Here is an 8,145-nt window from a genome sequence, read left to right as displayed (position 1 = left end):
ACTCAGACAGTACTACAATTTAATCTTATTCTATACATGTATTATGTGACCATTATTTTTTAACAAAGGTTTTCCTTACTGTCTAGAGATGCTACTTTATAATATTAAATGTTTTTATTATATTAATAATCATTATTTAAATAATTCAATTGAATACTCAATAAAAAATTAGTGATATGGGCAAGAGAATTTCAGTACCTGGCTCTATTTCTCTATGCAGGGAGGGGGAGGTGCTTTTCTGAGCAGCACTGTTGGCCTCTGTACATCCCATCAGAGAGGATTGGCTTATCTGAGAGTGGAGTTAGGAGAAGCTGATTATGTTTAGCTCAGCCCCTCCCTCCTTCACTCCTTCATACTTGCCACCTGCACAGAGGATCTATTCTCATCCTTTCTAGGCCATGGATTAGATTAAGTAGGACAGGTTCCCATCACAGAGACCTTTTGGATTTTAGTAATTTCTGTGCCTACTAAGTACGCTTATTCAGGGGTATAATATAAACAAGCCACTTTATTATTAAACCTATAGCCATGTATGCAAATCTAGACTTTGCCAGCATATTTTTATATATATATATATTCTACCCATTTGAAGTCTGTGTCCCTCCATTTATGGAAGATCAACACAGATAAGGGAAATAATTCATTTCTTATTTGAGTTAATCCTAGATTCTGTTGTATTTGTCTGTGAATCTGCAGGCAGAGACAAAGAATAATACTAGGAAGTTAAATCACATGCAATGTGAATGGGTACATGCCTTTAAGGTTTGGTGGAACTTAGGCTCAATTCATGCAGAATTTATAGGGAATTGTATTGTACCATGAGGATGCTTTAACAAAATTGTGTATTTGGATTTTAACAATGCAGCTCTAGTAGGTTATTTTTATAGTAGGAATGCCACAGTTTGACTGTGAACTAGTGTGTCCCTTCCCTCTCAATTCAATGCAATACTGGTCACTGGGTAGTCAAAGTGTGGAACTTAGAAAGAAAATAAGAATTTTCAAAAATGCTTGAAGAGAAAGTATTTAAAATAAGGCATAAATTTCTTAAAGAGTCAGAAATACCTCAAAAAATAGAATTGAGAGTCTATGCCTAGGTGAATTTTTATCCAGATATAATCAACAATGTGTCAGAAATATACTCCTCATAGACACTTTCTCACATTTAAATTTACATTCCAAGGCTCTAGTCTCCAAGAAACTGGCATAGATTAACAGACATCCTGGTAAAACTGAAGCCAAATGATTTTCCTCATTGATCTGTTTAACTAAGATACCATTAAGACTGCCAGCTTCTTTGGCAATACAAGGTCCTAGATTATTAGACTATAATTTTGTCAGGAATAATTTTGCCATAGAAACTAATGATAGTAAATTACTTGGGTATGAGCCTGTCCTTTCTTATGCACTTGCTGGGCTTTTTGATAGACCCAGGAAACACTTATGGTTGAATATAACACTAAGATCTCAAAGAGACTTTGATTCTTTCCTAATATATCATATAGGTTATAATCCTTGAAGGAATCCCAATTCCACCTAGGTATCCTGCATGTCTCAGCATTAGATTGAGTACGGGGGAAAAAGAAGTAACATTTTCGAGCTTCATTAGTTTTATAATCAGATTCTTTTTACTTTAACTTATGTCGAAATAATTAATTTTAAACTTTATTTCATCAAGAACTTTGAACTCCACTTACCTCAAGGACATAAAGGCACCTAAACTATCTTTAGTACTTTAATATTTGATCAAACTTTCTTTCTTCCTAAAGTGCTAATGGTGGAAATTCAAATTGAGGACACTTCATTATGTTTGGCATTTTAGTTTTAGAGTGTCTGTATTTTATCATTTAATCTCATCATAAAACTTTGGTTAATATATATGGATAAAAGTTTGAACTCTCGGTCTGAGGTAGCCTTGGAGTTAATTAAATTAAGGTACTCAGTGACTTTTTTTAAAATATCTTTTTCTGTGGAAAAATTTAACTTTGCCTTCAGTGATCTTAGGATGATCAATAAATGATTGGGGTACAATGAAGTAGCATGCAGAATGGTTCAATTACATTCTCTCTTTTAAGCCATCATGCCCACAGGGAGCTAATATTTACTACATTCTGTCTCTTTCCCTCTCTCTCCCTGTGTGTGTGTTCTCTGTATACTAATGGTGAATAGCATTACTGTAAAAATATGCACTATCTTCCCGTTACGCTTTTTCCTTTTGAAACTCTCACTACCAGGTCCCTGTCTACTGGACCTCTCCATGGTTTAAGTTTCATACTAACGTTCCCTAGAATCTGCTAGGTGAATTGCTTTAGACTTTTAACTCTCAAGCAGAGACTGTTTTGTCCCCAGGAAACACTTAGTAACGTCTGGAGACATTTTTATTTCTTATGACTTGGGGGTTGCTATTGGTATCTCATGGGTAAAAACCAAGGACACTGTTAAACAAAAATGCACAAGACAACCTTCAAAAACAAAGAATTATCTGGTCTCAAATGTTAGTAATGCTGAGTTCGAGGAACTCTGTTTTAGACAATGAAATGTATCAAGTGACATGAATCATTTCTCAACATAAGTCCTTAAAAGCTGAAGTATGATTCTGCCATTGCTCCTTTTTTTCCACCATGAGATGAGTAGGGGCTTAGACAGGGGCTGCTCCTATTTCCTAGACCCCAAAATGAAGAAGACATGGAACAGAGCCATAGTCAAGCCACTATGGAAATGTAATATGGTCAAGAAATAAACATTTTTGTTGTTGTAAGCCACTAAAAGTGAGGGTCTTTTGTTACCTTATGTTAACATAAGCTGATTCATTAACTACCTATTGTTCTTCAGTAATAAAATGGACATTTTAATGTCCATTATGGTGAATTCTATATCTGCCTCTTACCTGGTTCTGAATTCAGTTGGGAAAGAAGCATTTTATTTGTTGCCCTGACTACAATTTAAAAAATATATGCTATGATAAGGTTGCTGATTCAGGAAAATGTGAACATTCCTATTAGAAGGGTTTTAATCTCCTAATGATGCCTGAGAGTTTTAAATACGGAAAAATCAAGTTCTATTTAAAGGCTAAAGCACGTCAATGGCCGGCTTAACTGAGTAAATTATCTTAAATGTGATGTAGTTTTAATATGGTTTTACTCAAATCCAAAGTAATTTGTAACTTATTAAATAGTTCATGGATGTTGGTTCTCAATTGACTTGGAGAAATGAAGGTTTGAAAATTATTTTCTATGGTATCTAGTGGACAGTATTTTCATAGTTTCTTTTTTTTTTTAAGATTTTATTTATTTATTTGACACAGAGATAGAGACAGCCAGCGAGAGAGGGAACACAAGCAGGGGGAGTGGGAGAGGAAGAAGCAGGCTCCCAGCAGAGTAGCCTGATGTGGGGCTCGATCCCAGAACCCTGGGATCACGCCCTGAGCCGAAGGCAGATGCTTAATGACTGCGCCACCCAGGCACCCCTTCATAGTTTTTTTTTTTATGAAACCAAACTTATGGGAGTGACTGGCAAGTTCAGCTCAGAGGTAAAATGGCTAACACAAAATTTATCTAAGCTTCCAATTAAGAGAGCAAAAAAGCTTGAATATCTGTAGCCAAGTGAAGGAAGACAGTTTCAGGGTCTCTTAGCTTAAAAGTTGTCTTCTACTTTTCTGTGCCAGTGCTTTTCTCTTTATTTAACAAAATACGTGGTGAACAAACACAAACACATGTGTTAGTTTGTGTTCTGTTCTACTTGGCCTCTGTGATGTGTTGCTCTACACTTGATCTTAGCCAAAAGGCCAAGAAGCGATGATGATACATTGCTCTTCACCAGACTGCAAGTTCCTTTTTGAAGGGAGTTCTGCTTATGAATACCTAATTCAAAGTACTTGGCACACAGCAAGTATCAATGTTTCATGATGGAATTAGTGAACACAAGTGAATAGATGATTTTAATTTATGCTTATTCTCACAAATGAGGTGAACACTCAGATAAACGCGAACATTAGAAATTTAGAGCCAATCTAATGTTTCTATTTTTATAATAGTTTTGCATATTTATTTTCCCCTAAATCCATACTTTACAAGAAAAAGAAATGAAAGATTTTACCGTAACATTTTTAAGATCAGGAGTTGACCTCCATTTCCATGAGATTAGGGGTGGATCATGGCTACTGAGTTTCTTAAAATGGACTTCAAGCATAGCTATGAGATAAGCCAAGGAACGTAGTAGTATAGAGAACACAATCAGAACTTGAAAAATATAGTTCTCCCACCTGGAAAATTCTTTCAAAGAGAGAACTCCAAACTTGTAACCTCCCTTGTCCTCATGACAAGGTTACACCACGCTGATGCTTAAATTTTCAAACTGGGCTTTTTTGCTATATTATGATTGTGCACTACCCTTTTGAAACCATGTTAGATCCCTTGGTTTCAGTTGAAGGATGGTATCTATACTATATTTTTTGTGTTCTAATATAAGAGAATTTGAAGTTACTCTAATAAAAACATAAAGGAAATAATTTTCCTTAGTGGTTTAGACCTTATAAAAAATTTAGAAAAGTTGAGAGTTCTGGACCTCAAACTTCTTTATATTCGATATAACATTATTTTATCTCAAAGCCTTGTGTATTTCAGAGGGAATTTAATTTTGCAAAATCTTCTTTGTTATCTAAATGAAAGTCTGTACCCTGGACACCCACACTATCCTTCTACTAGTGCTATATTGTTTGTCTCTTAGATTGCTAGTTTGCAGAGCAAAGAGAATGTTTTCCTCTGAATTCACACACACATAAAAATAGTCCTTCTTTCTGATGCTCATTAATATTGTATTATAATAATATGTTTTTTTCTTGCCATCCAATTTACCTACATGAACCGGTCCACATTTGTTTAGTTGCAAGTATGAAGACTTTAGTCTAAAAAAATTTAGGTAAGTGGGGTACCTGGCTGGCTCAGTCAGTAGAGTGTGTGACTCTTGAGCTCAGGGTTCTAAGTTCAAGCCCCATGTTGGGTGAGGGGCCTACTTAAAATAAAAATTTTTTAAAAAATTAAAAATTAGGCGAGGAATATTTTATAGATCATTTGAGTTTAAAGTATGTAAAATATGAATCACTATGAGCTCTAATTGTTTTCGGTAAGAAGGCATATTCTTCTTGGCTATGATTATCCCCTGAATCACTATTCTGCCCCATGTTTTACCAATATGCAAAAATAAAAGTTTAGATTCTCTGATTTTTTCATTGACATTTTTGAAAATGTTCATGTAAACTGGAAAGCTCCATTTAAAGTCACTTTACTTTGCAAAATAACAGGAAGGTGTTGAAAAAGTTAAAGATTTACTTCCTATTCTGGAATAAATTCTTATAAAGATGTTTTTAATTTCAGAAAATACATTTACCAGAGAAAAGTCTATCAACAAGAACATATAAAAATACACAACAGGGTGCCTGGGTGGCTCAGTCAGTTAAGTGTTCAACTCTTGATCTCATCTCAGCTCAGGTCTTGATCTCAGGGTCATGAGTTCAAGCCCCACAGTGGGCTCCATGCTGGGTGTGGAATCTACTTAAAAACAAACAAAACCACACAACTACACAACTTATTTCTTTAAATAAAGCATTATAACCTTCCCTTCTGTAATGCTTTTATATAGTATATATATTACCTATAATATAATATATACTTGTGTATTACATATAGCTTATATATGTATATCATCTGTGTGTGTATATACCGTCTAAAAATTTTATGAACATGTGAGTTAATTAAAAAGTTACAATCCACAAGATAAATGAAGGAACAAGATACATAATAATCCCATTTTTATTTACGAAGTCATTAGTTTATTAAAAGATAATTAACTAGAACATTAAGATTGATAAAAATCTCAGAATAGAAATAGGATCCAATGCAACTAAAGCCTGCCAATCCTCTCAGGAGAAGGGCTAACTCAAAGGGTCTTCTACTAGGTCCCATGCTAACCAGATAATGTGTAAAAGTAGTTAAAAAACTAATTTGCCTACTTCAAGTAAGGAAAATAACCACAAGGATATTCAGAAAACTCATGTTTTTGTTGCTGCTTTATTGTTACCTTGTTGTTGTTTCTTGAATTTATTTTCCTTGTTGTAGTTGACTTGTCAGTTCAGGTCTGGGTCAGTTTGGTTTCCCTAATTCAGTGTCATAATCAACCCCCTCAACAGCAATCATGTGCAATGTATCAATTGTATGGCTGTAACAGAATTTATACAATGCAGCATGTTTACTGAGGTATAGGTATTTGTCTTAATGCACCTTCATAAGCAAACTCATACTTTTTGCTCCTGATCATGGTTGCAACAGAAATAGGGTTTTTAAAATTTTTCTCCCAAGGCCTTTGGCCAAATGATGAATGACTCTTTGGAATCCTCTGAGTTCCCAGAAATGCTCCCTCCTTTTTGTGTACTTTAGCTAATAAGAACTTTGAAATCCAGGATGAAGTATTCATATGTAACATACGTGACACATATTCTGCCTTATATTTGTACACTTGATATATTATCCACTATGAGTCTGGCGTCATGATGGTTATTGAAGATAAAGACAAAGCAGATGGCTGCCTCAAGGATTTCATAACATAGAAAAGGACATAGCCAAATAAATTAATAACTGTCTTGAATAATTGCTAAGCCAAAGTGCACTATAAATGAACTTAATTATTTGAATATAGGTTGATTCTTAATATTTTTGCTTTCTTTTGATATTCTATAAATGTATGACTCAACTAAAATCTGATTTTAAGTCAACTAACAGAGGTGACTGGAGATTTCACCATAATCATTTTCTGTATTTATTTCTACAAGATTAGTCAAAGGAGATGACAGATGGAAGAGGCCTCACTGATTATGAGAATACGCTTTCCAGTTGTGCCAGTTCCCATGGCTCTCTCAGGTCCATGGGGATCTGCTGCTTCAGGCCATGCAGGAAGCAGGGTGAACTTGGGCATGCCTAGAGGGCCCTATGTCTGAGACTCACTCTCCCTCGGTGTACCTCATAGTTACCTCCTCAGCAATATTGCTACTTCACAAGAGTGCTTCCCCTTCTATGTGCATTGGTAACTTTCAACCTCCTTCCTATCACTTCCCTCCCCTCATCTCTTTGATTCCATTTATTTTCACCTACTACAAGAATCTAAATAAGAAAACCATAGGTTTTAGAAAACTAAAATAAAACAAAATGCCAAGAATTAAAGTACATTCAGCCAGTTTATCTTTAGAGAAGAATCCTAACCTACCCCAGGAAAAATTGAGTGCGGGAAAGTTGGCCTGTTTCATGAATGTGGGGATGAGTGAAGAGATAATTTGAGTATAAAACACTATTTCATATTTTAGCTTTTCTAACACATTTAATAAATGTAAGCCAAAGATTATAATGCCATGCACCAGCCAGAGAAATTATCAGCCACAAGACAAAGAAGATACCAGTAACTCCTAACCATGAGCAAGTCAGGTGCCAAAAGTTCAGAAATAGCCAAAGCAAAACCAATGACTCACCGAAGTAGTAATTAGTATAAATTTACTGAGCACACATCAAAAAGACAGTTTGCACGGGGTGCGTGGGTGGCTCAGTTGGTGAAGTGTCCAACTCTTGATTTCAGCTCAGGGGCATGGGATGGAGATGAGCCTGCTTAAGATTTTCTCTTTCCCTCTCCCTTGGATTAACCCCCAACCCCCAGAAAAAAGATGGAAAAACAGACAGTTTGCAAACTGGGCACACCCAAACTAAAACATGAAATGAGGCTGAGGGTATATTTTTCAAAAGCAGCTTATTGAGAGAAAAGCAGTGGTTATTTTTTCTTCATGGAGATTGGTTATAATATTGGCATTTTCTTAAATGATAAGGAATTTGTCAGTGGTTACCTCATATCAACTTTGGAAACAGTTTAAATTTTGCTTATGATTTCCAGAGGCATAAGCAAGAAATGACCCAGGTCAAGTTACTCCTGAAAAATAAGCTAAATTAAGCTTGTTAGTATGACTGAAATGGTTTTGTCTGCTCAGGGATTTTCTAGGCCGGTCTTCTTTTTTTTTTTTTTTTTTTTTTTTTAAACACCAGGAAGGGTCTGAAGTTTTTGCTGGGAAGGACTCCAGAAGGATTTTCAGATACAGCTGAGTCTTAAAAGAATGAG

The sequence above is a fragment of the Ursus arctos genome, unplaced genomic scaffold, assembly GCF_023065955.2.
Source record: "Ursus arctos isolate Adak ecotype North America unplaced genomic scaffold, UrsArc2.0 scaffold_6, whole genome shotgun sequence".
Classification (NCBI taxonomy): Eukaryota; Metazoa; Chordata; class Mammalia; order Carnivora; family Ursidae; genus Ursus; species Ursus arctos.
This window is presented reverse-complemented; position numbering follows the sequence as displayed.